This window comes from Montipora foliosa, chromosome 5, assembly GCF_036669935.1.
Source record: "Montipora foliosa isolate CH-2021 chromosome 5, ASM3666993v2, whole genome shotgun sequence".
NCBI lineage: Eukaryota > Metazoa > Cnidaria > Anthozoa > Scleractinia > Acroporidae > Montipora > Montipora foliosa.
The window spans coordinates 42800319-42810318 of NC_090873.1; the positions used below are offsets into that span (position 1 = coordinate 42800319).

The 10000-nt window shown below is 40.5% G+C and overlaps 1 long non-coding RNA gene across 1 annotated transcript in view; it reads right to left on the reverse strand.

The window, feature by feature from the left end:
- Positions 1-2828: 2828 nt before the first annotated feature.
- Positions 2829-10000, reverse strand: part of LOC138003194 (uncharacterized) — a 22550-nt gene continuing 15378 nt past the window's right edge. Inside the window, exon 3 of the long non-coding RNA XR_011123442.1 lies at positions 2829-3125. This is a non-coding gene — a long non-coding RNA (uncharacterized lncRNA). The remainder of the gene's footprint in view (positions 3126-10000) is intronic.

Consider the following 10000-nt stretch of genomic DNA (forward strand, 5'->3'; position numbering starts at 1 on the left):
TCTCCCCCTCATTTTCCAGACTAACCATAACATTTGTCTATGATTTTCCCTCAACTCACCATCCACACACACACTATTCCCCATAACTACCTACTGATTAATGAATGTTTTAATTAGTAGAGAGAAACCCCTTCTTGTAAGGCGGATTCTTCTAAAAACACCAACTAAGACGGCCACAAAGGTTACTAAGTTATCTGCTGCATCATATATTCATATTAAACAAAAAGCCTAATTTCTGAAATTGTCCAGATAAGCGCGAAGATCACTTGCGTTTCTCATTCGATGATGATGATGATGATTATTATCATTATTATTATTTCAATAGACGTGGAGGATTTAAGGAATAGAATGAAATGGAATGCAGGAAAATAACTTTCCTTGGAAAATATTCAGGTGATGGTACGTCTTCAAAGCCCAGTAGACACATTTACAGCTATTTTTCATTTTTTATGTATTTTGGCGGATACACGTTTTCCAGTAACAAATTATTTCAGTATTAAAGTATTCCAGCAAAAAAATGTCTTCCACATGTCAGTTAATAAACAAATAAATAAATAAATCTGCAAAATAAAGAAATAAATGAAATGAATACCTACCGGAAGTGATATTCTTTGCACCAGACTCGCACCGAATGATATTGAAACTAAATCTGGAAGAATTGTCACAATCATATTGCACTTGTATTCGTACACTGGGAATATAGCTGCTAACCTCGAATTTAAATGCTTGATGGGAGAAAAAATAACGTCTGTAAAACGATTTAAATTCAGTTAGACATCTGTCTTTTAGTTCTTGAGAGCCAAGACAAGAATAGAACGATGTACACCAGCCAGTAGTGGAAGAAGGTCGGACCCAGTGATTTTCTGTGCCATTTACCAAATAGTCACAATAGTCCACTGACTGAGAACCTATCCATTTCCCAGAGCACGGAGCTGAATTAGGTGGAATAGAAGATGTAGTGTGATGTTGAGTCAAACAACGAGACAGTGGAATGTCCTCTTGGACTCTAGGTTCGACCTGTTTTAAGTCACTTATAACGAGGGGATAAGTTTCTTAGGGGGTATTGACATGAGACCGGGACGAACTCAGACCCGGCATGAGTTCGTGTCGGCCGTCATACATTTCTTCTTATACGTTTACATGAGACCGGCCTGACAATGAACTCACACCGGTCTGACTCCGGGTCGATTGCTGAACCGAGACGAGAAACTATTGCACCGGTCTGAGTTCGTACCGGTCTCATGTAAATGACAGCAAATCTCAGACCGGGTCCAGAAATTTCAAGCCTGTATGCTTTTCGGTCAGCCCATATATTTTTTTTAGAAAAAATCATATCATTTCATCCCGAAACCAGGCACCAAGCATTTCGTCTCGGTTTCATGTAAACAGCGCCAGCTGCGAAAATTTCATACCGCTAGAAATTTACTCCGGTCTGAGTTCGTCCCGGTCTCTTATAGCGCTGATGTCTCAGCACCCATTTCAAATAGCACTGAAAAACAATATTTAAGTCTAAGTTTCAATAACTGGGACAACCTTAGTCTCTCTCTAACAGGTCGTCCCAGTGGATGGAATCTAATGTGCTTAGCAACCTCCCGCTTGCAACGCCACCGAACCCTTTACTATTTGTTAACTATTCAACGAGTTGATAAGGTTACTTAACCACATTCTCACTGATGTAGGGCTAGCACTCGAAACTTAAGGGTCTGGAATATTCCGTAATTTTTCTTGAAAATTGTCTTGCAATTTTGTTGCGACAAAAGTGCTCACTTTGACTGATGTTACTACGAAAACTACCGATGTGAGAAATGGGCGAGAATATACGTGTCTCTGCTCCGCCAACTTTCGCTTGTAAATAGTTCAGATATTTGAGAGGTATTGTGTTTGACGCCATGGCAGGACTGAACGCATGTGGAAGGCTCAGTATGATATTGGACTGAAAAGCTCTCGGAGAAGATTTGAGAAGAAAGATTACACAAGACATTATCGGGAAAGGAGAAGACTTCACCATAGGTTTCCTCTTGGGAAGTTTTTCTGTGATTGCCAGAGAAAAGAGAGTTCAATTTTGAAAACCCATTTTTCCATTGTTGCGGTTGTTCCGGTACACCTAAGCCCCGTGGGAAAGGAATTTCATCACAATAGGTGCGGTTACACGGGGGACTTTTACCGCCGTGAATGACCCTTTTACCACGGGAAACTGCATTTAGTGTGTGTGACCGACATTCCCCATGGTAATTTTCCCGTGGTAAATTTCCGTGGATACGTAAAAAAGATCAGTCGAAGCGCCCATGACATTTAACGTGGTAAGTTGAAAGGGTGTTTTGATGCCCGAGGTACAAGAGCCAATGACGATACTGATGAAGTAGTGATTAAATTTCCCGCCACTAAATTGCGTGAGATTTCTTTTTACCTCGGTAATCTTCGTAAAGTGTGACCGCTGGTTAACTCGGTATACTAAAACACAAGTGTGGGTGCACCGCGAGTTAATTTACCATATAGGAAATGGCATTTACCATGGTATTTGTAACCGCACCTAATGCTTAACGAAAGTGGGCGGGGCAGTGACTCCTGTCCGTAGTTTGGGTCCACAGATCGGTGGTTTTCTTAGCATGATAGAAAGGTTGATTAGAGGGATCACTTCGTTTGTTTGTTTAATGAAGAGTAACTAGTATACCACTTAAAATATTCCCTAGAATAACCTTCATAAGAGCCGTGTTTGTACTTGCCATTTTTTGTTTGCGGTTCCGAGTGACACCGGTATCCTGTTGTCTTGATTGAGAATATGTATTGCACGCTCCCCCACTTTGGATGCGTTTTGTCACAGTGCCTTACTTGGATATTACTGACATATGTACCATTCTCGACTTGTTTGGTAGCGGTGATATCGAATCGAGTTGAGTGAAACCAATAAAACTGCTCAGAGCAAAACGATCGCCATTTGGGTGATTGATGAAAACATTCCGCGATGTGATAGCACCACCCATATAAGCAATCCTTTCGTGCACGATCGGTTCTATCGGTTAAGCATTTTATTGTTCGATAATTGTTATAAGTTCCGTTGGCAAGTTGTTCACAGTTGCCTTTCTGAAGCTCTTTGTAGTCCAAGGGTAAGGATGAACATCGCTCTCCTTAAAAATGAGAAATTAGTTAGCTGTGTAAATCATCGCGCCAGACCTTAAAGGCTGGGACTATGTCATAATGACATAATTTATGACACCCAAAATGCCAAAAGAGTAGAATGAAACATTGCAATAACCTCTTAGAACCGTTGAAAAACATAAAAGAAATACAGAAAATGGAAAGAGAAGCATGGATGGCCGCAATGGACAAGATTGAAACGGATTGCATTTTGGTAATCTTGAAAAAGGTCGTGGGTTCAATTCCCACCCTGGTCAGAGTTTTTCTCTGTCCTTGTGTGGGCCCATTTCCATCAGTAGGGCTAACGCTCACATGGTTCATATGGGGTAGAAACATAGAACTTTACATTACACTCTAATCAGTTAAGTCTGTTCACATATAAGTGCTACACGGCCAACGTTTGTAAAAACGTAACCCTTCCTTGAAAAAGGTCGGCCCGACGTTTTCAAGTTTATGATAAATTGCCTGGATAAAGATAGTTTTTTCCTCAGAATCATCTTGTTTGTGATGTAACCGGATACTTTTATCAGTAAAGGAATTCCGCATTACCATTTTCGAGTTATAAACTCGTCATTGACTAAGAGATTTCCCCTAAACACCCTAAAATAACGTGACATAGCCCCTTAAAGGAAAAGGAAATCTTTAAGACTTTGCTCCATTTTTTGGTTGTTTGCTCGAAGTTATTAGGCTGATTTAGCAACAGAACGGGAAGAAGTCCGACTCAAAATCCTATTGATCGTTCTCGAGTATTGCCCTCCAAACGCGGTTTTAAGCTGGCCTCGCTGAATATAAATAAATCGACCACTCATCTTGATGAACTCAAGATCTTTCTCGTAAGTAACGATATAGATGTTCTCGCAATTAACGAGACTAAATTAAATGAATACATCACCGATAATGAGGTCAGTATCTCTGGTTATGATATAGTTAGACGTGATAGAACTACATATGGAGGTGGGGGCGTTTGCTTTTATGTAAAAAAGTCAATTAACTTTTCGGTGCGCAACGATCTTTGCATGGGCAGTCTTGAGAACCTTAATTTGTATTGAAATACGCAAACCTCGTTCTAAATCATTTATTGTTGCTACGTGGTATGGACCACCTAATTCGCTTGTTGGTATATTTTCACCTTTTGAAGAGTTGATTGGGAAATTGGATTCCCTTAATACTGAATTCTACCTTTTAGGGGATCTAAATTGCAATATGGCCGCATCCCAGTTTGATAGCGATACACGCAAATTATTAACTATCACGGATGTTTATGGTCTTCAACAACTCATAACAGAACCAACAAGAATAACCGAAACTTCTGCAACATTGATTGATTTAATTTTTAAAAACTGTCCTGACAAGGTGTTATGCTCAGGTGTGCGTCATATTGGCATTAGCGATCACAGCATGGTCTATGTCTATCGAAAATTAGCCATTAATGAACAGAGAGCAAGGGTCACACTAATATAACCTATAGGAATTTTCGAAATTTTAACGGTGATAAATTTGGTAGCGATGTTGCATCTCAAGATTGGGATCACATAAACAATTCTTCCAATCCAAATGATATGTGGAATGAATGGAAGGAATCCTTTTTGGCTATTGTTAACAAGCACGCTCCATTGAGAACCACTCGTGTTCGCGCGCGGGGTTCCCCATGGATTACTTCTGAGCTTAAAAAACAGCTGCACTATCGAGATATTTTGAAACTCAGAGCAATTAGATCAAAAAATCCTAATGATTGGGTTCACTTTAAAAGACAGCGGAACAAAGTCAATAGTGCGACTATAGGCTAGCGAAGCAAGTTTATTATCAAAATATGCTAAACGAGCATAAGGGTGTTTCCCGCAAAACCTGGCAGATCATCAATGAGCTGTCTTCCCGAAATTTCGTGGAAACGTCTGTGAAACAACTGAATGTAGATGAGCAATCAGTAACAGCTCCAGCAGAAATAGCGCACGAATTTAACCGTTATTTTGCTACCATTGGCCCGAAACTTGCTAGTGATATTCCTTCTTCAGATGGCAACAGCTATCTGAATTATCTCACTAGCACGGATAAGGAGTTTCAGTTCCGCCCAACCTCCGCAAATGAAGTATTTTCACTGCTGAATAAACTGAAAAAATCAAAGGCAGTCGGCCTTGACAAAATTTCTTCTCGACTTATTCGTGAATGCGCGGATCTTATTTGCAAACCGCTGTGCTGTATTTTCAATCAGTCATTAAATGTAGGTGTGTTCCCAGACGACTGGAAGTGTGCACGGGTCACTCCACTATTCAAACAAGGGGAACGCGATGACCTAAACAATTACCGCCCAATTTCCGTTATCCCGGTTATAGCCAAAGTGTTCGAAAGAATAGTTTACAACCAATTATATGCGTACCTAACAAAGCATAACGTAATATGTAAATGCCAATCTGGTTTTCGCTCTATTCATTCCACCGTTACTGCTCCACTTGGGGCTACGGATACTTGGGCTTACAACATTGACCGAGGAAAAATAAACGCTGTTGTTTTCCAAGACCTAAAAAAAGCTTTTGATACGGTTAATCACGAGATCCTTTTATCTAAATTAAGTAATTACGGCATACATGGCATTTCTTACAACTGGTTTACGTCCTATTTAGACAACCGCACTCAAAAGTTTTCCATTAATGGATCACTTTCAAAAACTTGCTCACTAAGTTGCGGCGTCCCTCAAGGGACTATTTTGGGTCCATTGTTGTTTTTGCTATATATCAATGATCTGCCAAATTGTCTAACGAATTGTGAGCCATGGATGTACGCAGATGACACCCACCTAACATATGCGGGTGACAATACAGGCGACATAGAACCAAGTCTTAACCATGATCTAGAAAATGTTAAAAAATGGTTGATAGCAAACAAACTTACCCTGAACATGACAAAAACCGAATTTATGCTGATTGGATCAAGGCAGAGGTTGTGTGCTCTCACAAATCCTCCAATTCCCGAGATTAATGGTGCTTCTATCACTCAAGTTTCTGTTGCTAAATCCCTGGGCGTGCTTATTGCCAATAATCTTAACTAGAGTAGCCATGTCGATAAACTGACAAAGAAAGTAGCTTCTGGAATTGGATCCCTCAAACGTGTAAGGCGTCTCGTTCCTCAGACGACATTGCGCTCTATTTATCACGCTTTACTTCAACCGCACTTTGACTACTGCAATGTCGTCTGGGGAAACTGTGGTATCACGTTACATGACAAATTACAAAAACTGCAAAATAGAGCAGCCAGAGTTTTGACCTTCTCTAATTTTGATGCAAATGCTAGCGAGCTATTTAAAATTTTAGGGTGGAAAAATCTAGTTAGCCAGCAACAAATTGCGCTGGCCACAATGGTCTATAAGTGTCTTCAGGGGCTAGCACCGGAATATCTATGTTCTAAATTTACAAACCGCGAATCTGTTTATAGTTTAAGAGACTCTGAAAGAAAGCTTAATGTTCCGTTTCCGCGGACAAATTATTATAGAAACAGCTTCAGCTATAGAGGTGCTACTGTCTGGAATAGCTTACCCTTCAAAGCGAGACAAGCAGAGTCTCTTGGGCTTTTCAAAAATCTGATTAAAGACATTTTTTAGTATAATGCACGGCATTCATGGAAAGCAGCTTTAGAATTAATATAGTTTAATTGTATTTTATTGTAATCATTTCAAAATTTTACCTTTTGTAATTTAGATCTTAGCATTGTTTGTAATCTTAGCTGATGATTTTACCGTGCATAAATAATAAAATATCATATCGTATCATATCATATTAACGGGAACGTCAGTGGCGAAGGTGCGCGCAGAAAAAACACCAATGAGAATTCAGAATAGAATAGACTCCACTCTTTTCTTCTCTATTCTAAATTCTCATTGGTAGTTTTGCTGCGCGCGACGTCGCCATTGACGTTCCCGTTCTGTTGCTAAATCAGCCTATTGACGACCGTAAAGCCGCAGCTACAAGAGCGATTTTCTGCTCGCGCTGGTGATGCGATTTTTTCAAACTTTGTCGCGTCGCCAGCGCGAGATGAAAATCGCACGTGTAGCCACCCTTGAACTGGCGACGCGACAGGTGAAAAATTCGCACGAAAAAAGTCTCCAGAGTTGAAACTTTCGCGACAAAATCGCAGAGATAGTTGCCCGTGTAGCCACCCTGCAACTTTTTGCCCGCGCATGCGACGCGACGAAAGACTATTTAGCCAATGAAATTAAAGTAGGAATGTCTGTTTATAGTGCTCAGGTCTCTTGAAGTATGCGATTTGCGCGGCTTTCAATTTGTCGCCAAAATTTTTCACAAGTGTAGCCACCCTGGCGCGCAGGGGACGCGACAAAATCTGAAAAAAATCGCATCACCGGCGCGAGACAAAAATCGGTCGTGTAGCCGCGGCGTAAGGACGTTCGCGCCAATTGTTTCTGCGCATCCTTACTGCGCACGCAAATGCACACGCCACGTCATACACGAGCGCGCGCTCTAAGTACTAAAATAAAAAATGATAGGGCAAAAAGCCATTGCTATAGCTTTGCCTTGATTTAACGGTCTTGGACGTTCGGTGACCGCTATTTTTCTTTCCAGAAACGGATTTTATTTACAATTATCTCCACGTTGTCCAAAAATGAACAAAAAATCAATGTGGGAAGTTAAAAAAATTTCAAGATTTCTGCTCACGGGACATCGAATCCTGCCATCTTGCGGCTGCAAGGCGCGTGAAACTGTGGTCGTTAAACGCGAACTTGATCTTTAAGGAACCTCACCAGTTGACTAAATTCACTTAATAAGTCCACTTAAACAATATTTGGCAGAGAAGATCTCACTTCAAAGATTTAATTGCAATGTATTTGCGTTTACAGACACTGGCCTTATTCGCTAACGAAGCCCGATTTTGTCACATTTTGGGTGTTTTTCCGGGCATGTTCTCTCCAAAACGAAGTCGGTGACCCCCCATTTTTTTTTTTACATTTCTGACATAACTCACTCATTATCTTACAGTGGTAAAAGTTTCAGAAAAAAATCGAATGTTGGAAAATTTTCGCACGAACGTCCTTAAGCAAGGTCGGCTTGACAACGGCGTGAATAGACCAAATTTGAAGTTATTTGGAGCACGTGAGTACCTGACGACTAATTGTCAATCCCGATAGTGGATCCTGGATCCCGAGTCGTGGATTCCGCCTACAAACTCACGGGTTCCATCAAAATCCGCTCAGGATTCCGGATTCCAAAGCCTCATATTTGCTGGATTCCGGATTCCATATTCCTTCGCATCGGGAGAATCTTTTCTCCTGAACAACCACACCTTTCATACCAATTATATTCCTGGTACATACTTTCCTTGCGAAACGACGTGATACTATCTCAAAATGATTAAAACAACTTCCTTGCTTAAGCTCTCTATTGTTTAGTGGCCGAATTTGCCATTCGACACCAGTTTTTCAAAGGTAGCAAACCTGGATAGGATAGATACGGATAAATAGTTTTGTTGTCTCTAAACTTGCGGCTAGTAAGCTGAATTATGCTAAGACATTACAAAATTCATAATTGTAAGAATATAACTAATAAAAAATGCAATAAAATGCTAAAGTATTCTAGAATTCCTAAGTAATTAACATAACTATATTCTAATAATGGCTATGAAATTTTAGAGGCATGACCAAGTATGAAGCTTAAGCCGTTCCTGGCTCTACCTGTCCTGCACTTAGGTAGCACAAACGCTCTGGACACGTGTATTCAAGAATCGATCTAATACAGGTGACAAAAAAAAGCTTCAGTTGTGATGGAGCTACGTGAGATCTCTTGAGTTGTTTGAGAAATTAAAGTCTAGAAGAAGCCCTCTTTACTAACTCTTCTACATGGTCATTCCATTTAAGATTGCTGCCAATTATCAGACCTAGAACTTTGCGCGCTCAACAGTCTCAAGATGCTTGTTATTCACAATTAGGGAGTTTAAGAAACGACGACGGCTACGGCAACGACAAAAAGCAGTGATATTATTGGTTAAAAGAACCAAAATGGTCGGGCTGCACGTGCGGCATGCATTTTTGTACATTTCTTTCCCGTACTCGTCAAAACTACTACGTGAAATGACCAAATTTAAGGTTTTGACGACAAAGAGGACAAACTACAGTGAATCTTTCAGTCTCACTCTTTACTTCAAATCCGTCCGTACCAATACAGTTATAGCACACTTTGCCCATATTCAATAATATAAAAAAGATGGGTTAATCATGAAATACTTAGAAAAGCTCAAACTTACATTTCTAAGTGATGTTTTCGTCGACCGTAGCCGTCGTGGGTTCTTAAGTCGCTATTAGGGACCTTAAGATCTACGACGGCGACGTCAACGAAAACGTCACCTCAAAATAGTATCTCTAGTAAAAGTCTTTCGCGATTATTCCATCTCTTTCACGTCCTACAATATGGGCGAAGTATCCTAAAAATAAATTGGTAAGAGCGATTTCAGAGTGAAAATAGAGAATGAAAGATTCTCTGTGGCATGCTCACGTTGTCGTCAAAACCTAAAATTTGGTGATTTCACGTCGTCGTCATACAGAAAACCGCAAAAATATGAGCAATAATCCGTGCCGCACGTGCAGCACGATTATTTATGCTCTTTTAACCAATAATATTACTGTTTTGTGGCGTTGTCGTCGACGTCGTCGTTGTAGATCTTAAGCTCCCTATTATGGGTGCATGCAAGGACGGGTGAGATCTTCGCGAAACTTATCCTCATCTCTTACATTTAGACTCTTTCACCGATGGACTGTGTAAAAAGAGCATCAACCGCGTTTTGACTGATTACCACCCTAGGTAGCCCCCGCCTTCGGCGCTCGCAAGGCACCTCGTGACACCAAAAAATGTCACGTCAGGTGCTTTCA